Raw genomic sequence first — 14,275 nt, 5'->3', positions numbered from 1 at the left:
ACAAGACAACTCCATATTTTCCATCCGATTCTCCAAATGGAACAAGAATTTTTTTCTAAATCACAAACCATTTTGTCTCTTCCCTATTTTGGGTATGTGGTATAAACCAGTACACAAGTTTTTAGAGGACCATTGTAGACAGTGAGTTGATAGATACCTCAAAACTTAATCAAACAGTTATAATCCTTACCTAAACACAGTGGCGGAGTCAGGATTTTGGTTGAGGGTTAGCCTAGTTAATATACCAATTACGATTTGTGATAGTTTTGTTTTACTACAGTAAAATTATACAAGTAACTTTAATCAAGGCAGAAAATCTCGACGAGATTTCGAGATCTCAATGAGATATCTTGGTATTTCAACAGTCAGGATATCCAGAGATATCTCAACCGAATATTCAACGTATTTTTTCTGAGATATCTTGCAATTTCGAGATGAATTTTGATCACTTAATTTTAGATTTACGAGATGAACGAGATATCTTGTTTGACTTGTTGACCACTTTTTAACCAAATTTCCGAGATGTACGAGATATCTCGTTTGATTTGTTGACCATTTTTTTTTTTTTTTTTGATAAGTAGACTTTATTGAGAGAAAAGTGCAAAACACAAGATACAGTACATTACATAGAAGAAAAAGTGAGTGAGAACTTCACTTGGTTACAGAGATACAAAATGAAAAAGAAAGAACACCAACTATCTTCATGCAAAGTGATCACCGATAACACTTCGTCAATCTCCAGATATCACAAGACTCTATTCTAAGATCAGATTCTTAAGCATGTAGTTCCTTCTTTGTTGAGTAGTAGACAACCAATGCCATAACAACCCTTTGATCTCTAATACAAGATTACTCTAACCGATAATGCTTTACCCCGAAAATACGGTTATTTTCGTCTTCCACAACACCTACATGGTTGCATCACGGTAAGAGACGCCATATCTTGTTCGAAGCTCCCCGATCTTCTATTTGGGCATAAGGTTAAGAATTCTTGTCTTGAATCAACTTGTGCTAGTAGTGGAAAGGCTATGACCATTGGTCTGAAGCAGTTGTGCCCATGCCTCAAGAGTGAAAAGAGCAATGCAAGAAAAGATGACAGATGCTCTCATCAAACATATTGCACATAGAGCAAAGTCGACGCACATTTATACCCCTATGTGTAAGTACATCAGTAGTGAGAATGCTTCCCAAGATAACTTCCCAAAAGAAAACTCTCACCTTCAAATAAATAGGAATCTACCATACCAATTTATGGGGAAACAAGGGAGTAGGTTGTTGACCATTTTTAACTAAATTTATGAGATTTTTGAGATTTTTTATATTTTTGAGATTTCCAATATTTCCGACAGTTTATACCAAATTGGAGATTTCCGAGATGAATGAGATATCTCGGTTTTTGGCAAATTGGAAATTTCCGAGATTTCTGAGATTTCCAAGATGAACGAGACATTTCCGAGATCTCGAACGAGGTCGAGATTTTCTGCCTTGACTTTAATTCGAATTATACAGTTGAGCCTCATCAAGAAGAATTGAAATCCCGAAACGCAAAAAAAAAAAAAAAATCCCGAAAAGAAAAACACGTATATCTCATATACCAAAAACAAGATTTATCCCTTCAATTTATCAAGGTAGTATCATAAATTCATAACACTCTTTTTCAATATACGCAGAGTGTGCACGTGGCAAGTGGTACTAGTCAAAAAATGTGAAACACACTAACTTGTGGTGATTTACAAACCAGAGAAACTAGTTGGAAACACCAGAGAAACTATAGACACGAACACGTCTCAAGGAGTCAAGGGCATGCAAATATTTAACATGTAAACCACCTGTGTAAGTCTAAACACATTACAGATATTAGTATTGATCGACACTGCTACTCGCAATCACTCTCTGGCTTAAACATAAAATTAATGAACTAAGAAGAAAATTGCGTACAAAACGGGGCAACAATGTGACATTGACAAGTCATTCTGTGATGTGCTCCACAATGGGGACCTTCATATTTATTGATGCCTATATTTCATGAACTGGTCGACCTCCGATTTGTTTGATGCAGTAATCATTAGCCACTAATATATTTGTTTAACCGAATATCTTGAGTTAACATTTTTAGTTAAATATAGTCATGATTCATGACATTTTAGAACTATGGTGTCCTTGTAATTTAATACATTATGGATATGCTCATAAGCCAAAAACCATCGACCGACACTTGATCTTCTCCAGTTAGTTCTGAATTAATGATGATCATTATGATTATATGACCTGTAGAAAGTTCCAAGTTATCATGGTTCGTTAAAATGTAAGCCACGTCGCGCGGTCTTGCAATTTTGCACAAGAAGACTTCATTCTATATCAATCAATCAATATCTATATCTTAATATTAAAGCTCCCACAAGAGATATTTTTCGAGCTCTATTAAAATTCCGAAAAAATTACCGTTTAGTACCATGAACTTTGGTGGTTTTATCAATTTGGGTCACAAACTTTTTTTTTGAGCAAATTGGGCCATGACCTTTGCAAAATCTATCACGTTAGGCCACTGGTGTGTTTCCGTTATTTCAAAATCGATATGTACTAACGGATGCAAATGTGCTTTAACGAAGTTTATGTGGCTCTGGCTGTAATTGACACCTAGAAACGGTGATGTGGCATGATGATGTCATAATGTCGTCATCGTAAAATCACGCTTTGAATTTTGAAATTGACCTAGAAACATCTGATGTGGCATGATGATGTCATAAGAGAGTCTTCATATGCTTAGCATCCTAGCCTTTCTTTCATCCTTCTATGAAAAGGAGGGATAGACCTATGCAGATGCAAATAACAAAACCAACAACAACGTAACAAAAAGAGCATTAACAAAAGATAGACACACAAAAGTAGAAGGAAGAGGAAGAAGGATACATATGCCAAAGAATATGTGCGCAAGAATATTTCGATTAACCGAGAGAACTTGGTCATAAATCGATGGTGAAACTATTAGATGGTTACTTGAACATCTTTGAACCAAGCTATTATTAAAAAGAATCGAACTGGAACTATTCTGCTATAGCTATGTCTGTAGGTGGAACTTTAAAGATACCAACTACATCTCCAAGTCAAGAAACACCAACAACGGATATGAATAAGAAGAAAAGAAAACGCCCCGTTACTAGTGATTTCTTTGATCCTATTAACGATGGGGTTTCGTTTTGGTTTAGCACCTATTCAAGCAAGTGCAGTTTCAAGCAACAAACATATCATTAAACATCAAGGGCTTGTTCCTATGTGGGCTTTAGGAACTGGGGGTAATGTTAACGTTAACATGGTCCTTTCAAACGCAACTTTTGGATGATACCACCACCAAAGATCTATTCTTGAACCTTCAAATCAATGAGTGCTTACACCACGGGGACATTTTTTTTCTTTGAGACCAGTATGGCGCCCTCTCCTCATCGGTTGAGTGCTTTCACGACCGGACCTCCATTCTTCTTCCTAAGGCGTCAAGGTGCACACTAGTAGCTCCCTTTGCCACCGCTTCTTTTTTCTCCATTGCCCACGTTGATGATGATAGTGTTGTTGAGTGTTGACTACTGAATTGTTGTCCACATAAAATTTTAATCCCATGATTAAAGTATCAAGTAAATGGAAGGTGTTGAATCCTCATAATCCGGTGGTGGTGGAGGCGTTGGTGAGGAAGATGAACAGTGGTTTTTTTTGGGTTTTGTTGGGCTTGGGCCGAAATCAATATGTAGGCTTATGTGAATTTGAAATTTTGGTGAAATTTCTGTGAAACTTATGTGAAATTTTGGGTTTGAAACACTTTGAAATTTCGATGCCACATCACCGGTGATTAGGTGTGCACTTCAACGGTGACACATAAGCATTTGGTCGGACACATATACATCCGGCATGCCACATAAGCATGTGAAGTAACGGAATGATAATGGTGGCCCAAACTGATACAAAAAAGAAAGGTCATGACCCAATTTGCTCAAAAAAAAAGTTTGTGGCCCAAATTGATAAAACCACCAAAGTTCATAGTACTAAACGATCATTTTTTCTAAAATTCCACGTCATCTCCTATTAAAACGAGAATTTCTATTATATTATAACGGAGAATTCTTTTCCTATTAAAACAAATTCTAACACTTTTAATTAAAGCGGGAATCCTTCTCCCATTAAAATAAGAACTCCTCTCCTATTGAAAATTAAGCGAAAATGTAATGTATCTAATTAAAACGGGGATCATTCTCCTATTAAAACAGAATCTCTCTCCCAACTGAAAAAATGGATTTTTAAAACTTAATTTAAAACAATTTGTTAGAAAATTAAAATGGGTTAGCGACTAAAACGATAGTCCCAATTTTTTTTTAAAAATATAAATGTTTTCAAAAGAGCCGGTGCATATGCACGGGCCTACAAGCTAGTATTAATGTTAAAGCTCCCACAAGGGGTATCTTTCTAACTCTCTTAAAATTCACTACAACAGAAAGGGTTTTTTGCAACGCACCCTTTTGCAACGCCAGAAAATTGTTGCTACAGGTCACCTATTGCAACGCCTTCTGGGGTTGTTAAAAGTTTGTCGTGCTATCAGGTTTTGAGTACATTGATTTATCTGTTATGACACCTCTTGCGTGGCAAATGGTTTTAATTATAATTTTGAGAAAAAAAAAGATGCAATTATTTTATAAGGGCTTTATTATTTACAACGCTGTTGTCACGGCTAAAGTTAAATTTATTATTTGCGGCGCAGCATTCGATGCAACAAGTTTTTATGAATGCAAATTCTCTATTTGGTATTAGTTTTCTTGCGACCATAGTGGTGTTGCTAACCATAAAGAGTTTTTATGGTTGGTTTTTTTTATTTGTTGCTTAACCTTAAAACTGAAAAATTGAAAACCCGAAAACAAACTTTTTCCTTTTACGCAAAAAAGAACAAGGGCTTTCTTTTTTCGGGTCTTGTTTTTTTCAATCGCCCGCTCCCATACCCACCTGCAAATAATCCAGTCTAAACCCTCCTCATGTTCATCGACAGCTAACACACAAACAACTCTCTCTCTCTCTAACCCATTTCTTACTTTGATTTTGGGTTTCGGGAAAAAGATAATTTTTACTTTTGGTTACTCCTACACAACCTGGCCAAGCTTTGATTTTTAGGTTGGTTCTCTTTATTGGGCTTAGTTTATTTTGAATCTCTTTTGGGTTTTAAGGTTGACTTGCTTAATTAATTTTATAGGTTGATTAGCAAATGAGATTACGACTAGAGAAAAAAGTTTGAATCTTCAATTTTTCAGGTTGGGTATTCTTTGCTTTAGTATGCCTTCACATTTTAGTTTGTTTCAATTGTTTATAGTAATTTGGTTTCTCTAAATTAAAGTTTTGGTTATGGTGTTGGGTTAATCTAAGCTTCAACTTTTGGTTTGTCTAGCTCCCCTCACGCTGGTTCTCATGGGGGATTAATTTCATTAATTGACTTTTCTTTATTCTATATTGTTCGGCCCATCTAATTCTTATGTAGTTTTGTCTATGACCCTGACTTAGCTATATTTCAATTGCACTTAATTACTCATATGGATAGAAATGATGCTACTAAGCCAAATTCACTTTTCAATTTGGGAATGTTAGCAAATATTTCTTAATTGTGTGTTTGGCTGATAGTTCTCATAAAATATTCATATTATTGCAGAAAGTTAGTGAGCTATATTCCTGTAATCGACAAAAGCTCCCAATGAACAATTGTGGTGGTTGTGAACTATCCAATGGGCTAGGATGGAGGCTTGGAACTGCTGTTCAATGCCAGTTTTTCATGGTACGTAGTTTGTCAGGGCGATAGCAAATTGGTTATGTATAGCATCTGTTTGCTAAGTCCAAAATCTAATTTCTAAGCCTTGCTTCTCTATTTTTTATGAAATTGCTAAGAGTTGAAATTCTTAGCTAAGCAGTAAGATGGTATATTGATTATTTCATTGTATCATACCATGCCGTGTTAGAAGCTATATCTCATTTTATGTTTGACTCTTCATTTATGTGTATGGAGTTGTCCTCTAAGTTGCGAATCTAGAGTTCAAAAATAATATCGCCTCATAGACTTGGGATTGTAATTCACACACTCTGACTTGTGTTCAAATTGGGACATCAGGATGATTAACTATTACATTCTGCTCTAGCTATAAATCTATTACAGATGAGTACTAATGGGTTAATTAAGAGTGTCTTGTAGAATAGTCTAAAATATTGGCTGCAAAGAAATATTAGTTCACCTGAAGGACTCAATGTGTACAATCTGATGTAGGTTGAGACACCACTTTTCGCAACAAGTTTAAATACCCCTCTAGAGACACCACTTTTCGCAACGAATTTAAATACCCCTCTAGCTTTCGAATCATCCGGACAAATAAATCACGCATATATATTAGATTCGGTAATTTCCTATTTATTGCACTAAACTTCAATACTTCATTATTTGTGTCTTTGTTATTGATTCAAGGCAAGCGAATGCAACTCTTTCAGAGTGAGGTTTTTTATTATTGAAACTGAATTGGATTTACAAACTATGATTTCAGGATTTCAGAACATAATATATTTGTATCTGTATGCATGTTTTTGTCCGTTTTGAACACATATAGATATGGACCATCATAGCTGACGTCCAAATTTGTGATGGTTCTAACTTCTAAAATTTAGCACACCTAAGATCTGCTCATCCATGTCTTTTTATCCTAGTTCAAAATAGAACTCAATAATCCATATGTACATCTGCTAGTATCAAATACTATACTAAAATTACATGAAGTTAGTTAGCTACCATAAGGCAGAAGCTAGAAGTGGAATGCAATGTAAGTTGTTCAGCCCCCTTCATGCTCGTGAATAAGTTTATAGTTTTAAAGCATAATCTAGCTAGGATAGGTTGTTTGGGTGCCATCACATTAAGTGATAGTTTCATTGTTGGATCCCTTTTTCTTTGGCACTGCATGCTTTCAGGTTGTACAATCTATTTACACTTATCTTGGTGACTGGTATTTTACGTGGATCTTGATCCTTATGGTTTACCTTTTATGTTCATGGACTCTACAGTGCAATCTGTTGTCGATGGAGGCATATTGATGTGCATAGCCACTGATTTGGCAGTGTGTGGCGGAAATGGGGAGGTTTGCTACTCCATGTAAGCATATTTTCTTTTCACCTTGAAATACGTTAAGTGTTTGCCAGTTTTTATTTTTCTAATTAATATTAAATTGTGAAATTAGAATTCCTGTAATTGGAAAAAGCTCCCAACGAACAATTGTGGTGGTTGTGAACTATCCAACAAGCTAAGATCTAGGCTTGGATGCTGTTTGAGTGTCCATCCTTGGAGCAAGTAGCACCCACTTTTACATCTCGTAGCATTATTGCACGAAAATTTTGATTTGGTTCTCTCTTCTACTCTCACTTGACCATTTTCCAATATATTCGTTCTTCCTTGAGTAACTTTTGTCATCCTTACCACCCCTTTACTCCATGCCTCTCGACCATTTTTCCCACCCCTTGGTTCTTCATGGTAAAGTGAAGGATCTTTTCTTTCAATCTCCTCCACGTTCCTTGAGTTCTTAATTGGACACAATTCTTCCCGATCATTGACCGAACCCGGATACCTTGATTTTACCTTTATCTAAATCATACTTGAACTTTTATGCTTGTCTTTGGACCTCAACGAAGAACCCTTTCCGGACTTTTCGAAGAGAACCATTAGAACCATGATGTTTGTCTACTCTTTTCGTTATCATGACCATGCTCCTTACCGGAAGTTCCCAAAGTTTGGACACGGTGGTCAAAGGTTTCAGCACTACCATTCATGCAATGATGGTTTCCAACCTCAACCGAGAATGCTTTCGGAAGTATGTGCTTTGGCTTTGTCAACGGGTGTGCAATGGACTTCCCTATCGATGATAATCGGGCACATGAGACTCCATAGATCCACGATGAACAAAAGGTGAGCTTTCTCCTTCCTCCCCGACCCGAAAGACCGCTCCCACCATCCCCTTCACCATCCGAGCATCTTCTCGGGCTACCCGTGATGATAAAACCAACATTTGGTGCATCATCTTTACCCAGTGAGAATCCTCCCCTGTCGATGTACCTTTTTCAGAAGTTCTCAAAGGAGATGATGAAACCGACTCAACAGGGAATCCTTTTGCCTCGCGGAAATTGGCTTTGCTTTCTACGAGAACACGAAACTTTTGAAGAGCTCGAAGTAGATAAACCAAAGTAAAGGAACCGTATGCTAAATCCCTTTTCGATTGGATCCACACTATCAAACATCTGTTGAGACACCATGTTTCCACCTTCACATTGTTACGGTTGGTGGTCCTTATCAACATAACTTTTTCCCTCTTCCATATCATCCGCCACAAAATCTCTATCATCGGAATCAAGGATCCGGGATGATCTATATCTCAATCCATACTAATAGCACCCACGCTTTTGCTAGATTCCTTCCCCTCTAATTTGATACCTTGGCCTTCTTTCCCTTCTTGAAAGCATGATCTTGAATCCCCTCCAAAGAAACCTGTTGACCTCAAGAAGATGAAAGCATCTGCAAGAGCCTCGATGGAAAAACCCGACTCTCGATACTCATTTGCTTTTCCTTTTTCTTTAGCCCATATCTCTTGTATCCAATTTCCTCGTATCAAGAATCGCAACATCCAATGAAACCCGATCTAGGTCTTTCGGCTTCTTAGTAGAACCGCGGTAGGTTGTCCTTTGTATCTAATTTTGCTTCCTTTGAAGACAAACATTCACCATGTTTCTTCATACCCCCTTCATAGATGCTTTAGCGGATGAAAGACTAGCCGAGGTGGGACCGAGTTTCCCATTACCACACCATGCATAGGATTCCATTCCTCTTCAAACATTATTAAAATTTTTTCTGACTTGAATTTCTTAGAAGCTCTAAGTTCATCTTGGTTGGCGGTCTTTTCGTTTTTAATTTTTGAGTTATTAACAACACTGTAGCAATCGTTTACAAAAGTGAAAAACTGGCGTGCTCAATAAAAGGCGATTGGAATTGTTAATAAATTTTAACATAAAAATGTTACCTCCATCGAGCGGTTTGCTCTTATCTTTCTGTTTATGTCTACGCTTTTTCTGCAGTGAGAATCACTAGATTTGCTTGAATGCCGATTACCGCCTTTTTAGCGGGGTTAGAGTTGAAGGGGATGATTCACATCATTTATGCTTCTACTCTTCATAGATGCCTGCTGACTCTTATTTGTGGAATTAGAGAAATGCATGGGACCCATAAAACTAGTTGAATCTGCTGTCTCTTTCAACCCATCTTCGCTTCTTCCCACCACCGGACGCTGCGAGCAAATTGTGGTCTTCTTTGTTTAAGTCGAGATGATGTGCTTACGCCACAATTACCCCATCTGCGGCGCCATTAGTCCGACTCTGTAAATTTTGACTCTCGGGGCGGAATATGGTACAACGATTGCATTTGAGCTTTTGTTGTCTCTTCCTCACTGAAACTACATACGGTTCATTCGGTGCCTGTAGATCGGTTTGAACACCAAGCTACTCAGTCTTTAAAGAGTAAACAGCAAAGCAACATAAATTGTGTTAATCTAAACCAAAAGCTGCTCTGGATCACTCATTGCTAGAGGTATACTAGTCCACTACCATTAGTATAGAAAATAGATTTGCGAAGGAAGGAACTTACAGCCAATCAAGCATGCTACACAACCACTTTTTTTTTGTGAGGTCATCAGGATTTTTACCAAATGGCAGGATTTTTACCAAATGGCAAACGGTAAGTTTTTGTAAGCAGCTAAAGGTACGTGTCAACCTTGTCTTTTGTATTCAATTTCTTTTCAAGTTGATTATTATATATTGACTTTGTATTTAATGTTGATCGTCGGAGTGTAAACGGACAGGGACGAACAGATCCCTCCATATCGAGATCTATAAGCTGAATACATACTAAATAATCAAGGCGAAACCTTAAAAGGAGCGTCTTGGAATCATATGGGTTGTTAAGTGACCTTAATATTTGTTACAAGTAGTGGCTTCCTATTTCTGTATATTATATTGATTCCTTTTCGTTGTACATAAATTATTGCGACTTGTTTTGCATGACTTTAATTTATATATGATGTCATGGAGGGTTGTGCATATATGTGAAAGACCGATCGGGGTATGAGATTGGTTTCGCTGCGACTACTTGATTTAAGCGGCATTTGTCGAGATGGTTAAGTAGCGGTGCCGCGAATCAATATCTTTAGTAGTTGGGTTTACGGTTGAGGTTTTAATATGATATATGGAAGTGTTTTATTTGATTTTCAGGTTATGACAGGTTTTAGGTATATGAAATGTTGAAAATCTGAGAGGAAACTCTGCGGATTTTTAGTAAAAAAATATATGATGGTTTATCGTTGATTTTAAATTAGTATATTGAATGTGGTCTTTTAACGCCTCGTAATATTTATTTAAGATTTTGGGGCGTTACAAGAGTGGTTCTCAGCATTGAATGAAGTTCATCGAAGAGATGATAAGGTACATGACCTGTAATTCATCATTTGAATTGGTTAGGACACTGCAGGTATATCCGATGGTTAACAACAACAGACATACCCGATAGTCCACGGTGGGCATAGTCGTCGGAAAAGTTTACTAATGTTTATTAATGTTTCTAATAAATTTACTTAAGTGATTTTTATTGAGTGTATATTAGGTTTATTAATGTTTCTAATAAATTTATTTAAGTGATTTTTTTTTTTTTTTTAATTTGTTGTGCCAGATTGGTCGATTGGTCGCCAGAAGTAGTAGAATCAAGAAGAAGCTCCGAGTGGATGCTGCTCAAATTAGCATGCTATAGACATTATTTGCGGAATTTTAGTTTTGAATAATTTGTCTAAATTTAGTTGAATGTTGTTAAGATTATGTGAGATGATGTTTTTTCGCAAAAAATAGTTATGTGAATTCTTTAAGATCTTTTGTATTGATGATTTAGTAATGAAATTCATTTTGTTATGATTTGTGGTGAATTGTTATAGGGTTATTGTGTTCTATAAAAATTGTTTTGGGCGAGGGATTATGTAAATGAAAATGTATAGGTATATGTATGAATTGCACCATTTGTAATGCTAAATCGTCCCAAATAAAGCGTGTTTTTTTTTGGAATTTATATCATTCATAATAATTTGATTGTAGCTAAAAGATTTGATTCTACGGTAGCGTAGACACCTTTTGCCACACTTGGTGTGTCGCTAAATTTATGGACGTCTGTTGCCACGCCAAATATACAGCTAAAAATTCAAACTTTCTGCAATGGAAATAGTGTAGCAAAAGGTTGCCTTTTGCGACGCCTAGTTGTATAAACTAAAGGTATCACTTTTGCAGCGCCATCCTAGTTGTTACAAGCTCTCTTTTGCGACGCCAAGCGCTGCAAATAGTTTGAAATAAATTTGTAATTAATTTAATTTTCATAAATGAAGTAGCAACGGAATTAGTGTATTAGCAGCACCCATAGGCGTCGCAACAAACTAGGAACATTTGCCACGCCACTTTTGGCGTTGCATTTGAGTTTTGAGACGCGACTTTTTAGCCACGCCTTTGCAACGCCATCTGGTGCGTTGCGACAGATCTTTTGCCACGCTCAAAGGCACCTTTAGCGATGGGGTATGGCGCTGCTAAAAACATGTTATGTTGTAGTGATTCCACGTTATCAACTTTTATTAAAACGGGAATTTCTCTCCTATTGTAAAGGGAAATTCTAGCACTTCTAATGAAACAATAATTTTTCTCCTATTATAATGGGAACTATTCCCTTATTGAATACATAAATAAATAAAATCTAGCAATTCTAATTAAAACGGGAATACTTCTCCTATTAAAAATGGGAATCACACTTTTAAATTAAAACGGGATCCCTCCCTCAATTAAAAAACGGATTTTTAAAACTTAATTAAAATAATTTGTTGAGAAATTAAAACGGATTTTTAAGACTTGATTAAAACAATTTATTAGAAAATTAAAACGGGTTAGCGACGAAAACAGGAATCACGATTTATTACAAAATTTGTTTATGTATAGTTATGATTGTTGAGCAAGTTTTTAAAAGAGTCGATGCGTGCCGCCCGCCTGCGTATATATGGGTCTACTTTATAGTATATCTATATATTCATATTAAAGCTCCCACAAGGGGAATTGTTTTAGTTCTCTTAAAATTCCACATCATCAACTCTTATTGAAACGGGCATTATTCTCTTATTAAAAACAGAAATTCTAGCACTTCTAATTAAAACAGGAATTATTCTCCTCTTATAATGAGAATTTCTCCCTTATTGAAAAAGAAAAATATAACACTTCTAATTAAAATGGGAATCATTCTCCTATTAAAAATGGAAGTCGTCACACTTCTAAATTAAAATGAGATCCTTACTTCAATTAAAAAATGGGTTAAAACTTAATTAAAAGAATTTGTTGAGAGATTAAAACGGGTTCTTAAAACTTGATTAAAACAATTCGTTAGTTATGATAGTTGAGTAAGTTTTTAAAAGAGCCGGTGCGTACGCATGAACGGGATCCCTCCACAATTTAAAAAACGGGTTTTTAAAACAATTTGAAATGGATTTTTAAGACTTCATTAAAACAATTTGTCAGAAAATTAAAACGGGCTAGCAATGAAAACAGGAATAACGATTTGTTAGAAAATTTCTATATGTATAGTTATTATTATTGAGCAAATTTTTAAAAGAGCCGATGCGTATGCACGGGTCTACTTTCTAATTAATATTAAAGCTCCCACAAGGGGTATTTTTCTACCTCTCTTAGAATTTCATATCATCAACTCCTATTAAAACGGGCATTTCTCTCCTATTGAAAAGAGAAATTCTAGCACATCTAATTAAAAGGGGAATCATTATCTTATTATAATAGGAATTCCTCCCCTATTTAAAAAGAAAAATCTAGCACTTCTAATTAAAATGGAAATCCTTCGACAATTAAAAACGAAAATCACACTTCTAAATTAAAACGTGATCCCTACTCCAATTTAAAAAAAGAAATTCTAGCACTTCAAATTAAAACGGGAATCCTTCTCCTATTAAAATGGGAATTCCTATCTAGCATATCTAATTAAAATGAAAATCATTTTTCTATTAAAATGGGAATCACACTTCTAAATTAAGGTAAGCTATTAAAATGGGATCCCTCTCCCAATTAAAAAATAGGTTTTTTAAAAACGTAATTAGGTTAGCGATTTGATAGAAAATTTATATATATATATATATATATATATATATATATATATATATATATATATACACCACATTAATTCTCTAAAAAGTAGCTACTTAAGTTAACATAAAATAAGTACGTACGTAAAACTTCACTTACAAAATAAATTCAAATATAATTTTTTGTAGTTATGAAACACTCACCATAATGATTATATTCCCAAAATTTCAGCTCATTTGGAAATCTCTAACATAGATAAAAATTGTTGGCATCTTTAAAAAGAAATCTAACGGTCCAAAAATGTTAAGTTTTTGTAATCGTTTTTTGTCAATGTTAGAGGTTTCCAAATGAGCTGAAAATTTGTAGAAATGATCTTAATATTGAGTAGATCATATCTGTATCAGCCTGTTTTATGACCCATGAGATGCCATGAGCTGGGGCCCGAAGTGAAATAACGAGAGGAGAATGCGAAGCACCAAAGCAAGTCCGCGACATGCCAGAGGAAGGTGGGCCACCTAAGGACATGGGATCCAAGGGGTGTCAGGGTCAACCTGAGGGCACGATAAGGAATATGGGATGGGGTGTATAGGGATCGAGCAGCGGAACCTTAAAGGGACAGTGTGAGAAAGTGACTAAGAGATGGAAGGCAGATCAACGGATGGCAAGAGAAGAGGGGGGGGGGGGGGGGATATAAAAAGGAACAGTGAATCCAAGGAAGAGAAAAAAGAAAGGTGGAAAATAGAGAGAAAAAAAGAGAAGAGAGTAGGGAAGTGATCAGGGATTTTTTGGTAAACACAATATCAAAAAAAAAAAAAAAAAAAAAAGATTTGAATTCATTTTGTAGGTGAAGTTTTATTTACGTACTTATTTTAAAGTTAACTTAAATAGCTACTTTTTAGAGAAGGACTGTATATATATAGTTATAGTTATAGTTATATAGTTATAGTTATGGTTGTTAAGGAAGTTTTCAAAAGAGTTGGTGCGTATGCACATGCCTACTATACTTTCTAGTGACATGTATTCACATTTGAGGCCGGATGACTATTCATGGAAATCTTGTAATTAATGAAGTGTA

At 35.7% G+C, this 14,275-nt stretch overlaps 2 long non-coding RNA genes across 2 annotated transcripts; both read left to right on the top strand.

The window, feature by feature from the left end:
• The first annotated feature begins 5,215 nt into the window (after window positions 1-5,215).
• Window positions 5,216-7,373, top strand: LOC147475891 (uncharacterized). Its single transcript, XR_015208600.1, has 3 exons — window positions 5,216-5,282; window positions 5,675-5,797; window positions 7,063-7,373. It is a non-coding gene; the product is annotated as an uncharacterized LOC147475891 (long non-coding RNA).
• Window positions 7,374-10,377: 3,004 nt separating this feature from the next.
• On the top strand, window positions 10,378-10,997 carry LOC147475890 (uncharacterized). Its single transcript, XR_015208601.1, has 2 exons — window positions 10,378-10,515; window positions 10,760-10,997. It is a non-coding gene; the product is annotated as an uncharacterized LOC147475890 (long non-coding RNA).
• Window positions 10,998-14,275: the final 3,278 nt, after the last annotated feature.

Source organism: Coptis chinensis, chromosome 9, assembly GCF_015680905.1.
Source record: "Coptis chinensis isolate HL-2020 chromosome 9, ASM1568090v1, whole genome shotgun sequence".
NCBI lineage: Eukaryota > Viridiplantae > Streptophyta > Magnoliopsida > Ranunculales > Ranunculaceae > Coptis > Coptis chinensis.
The sequence above is the reverse complement of the archived record's forward strand: the minus strand, read 5'-3'. Positions and strand labels throughout refer to the sequence as shown.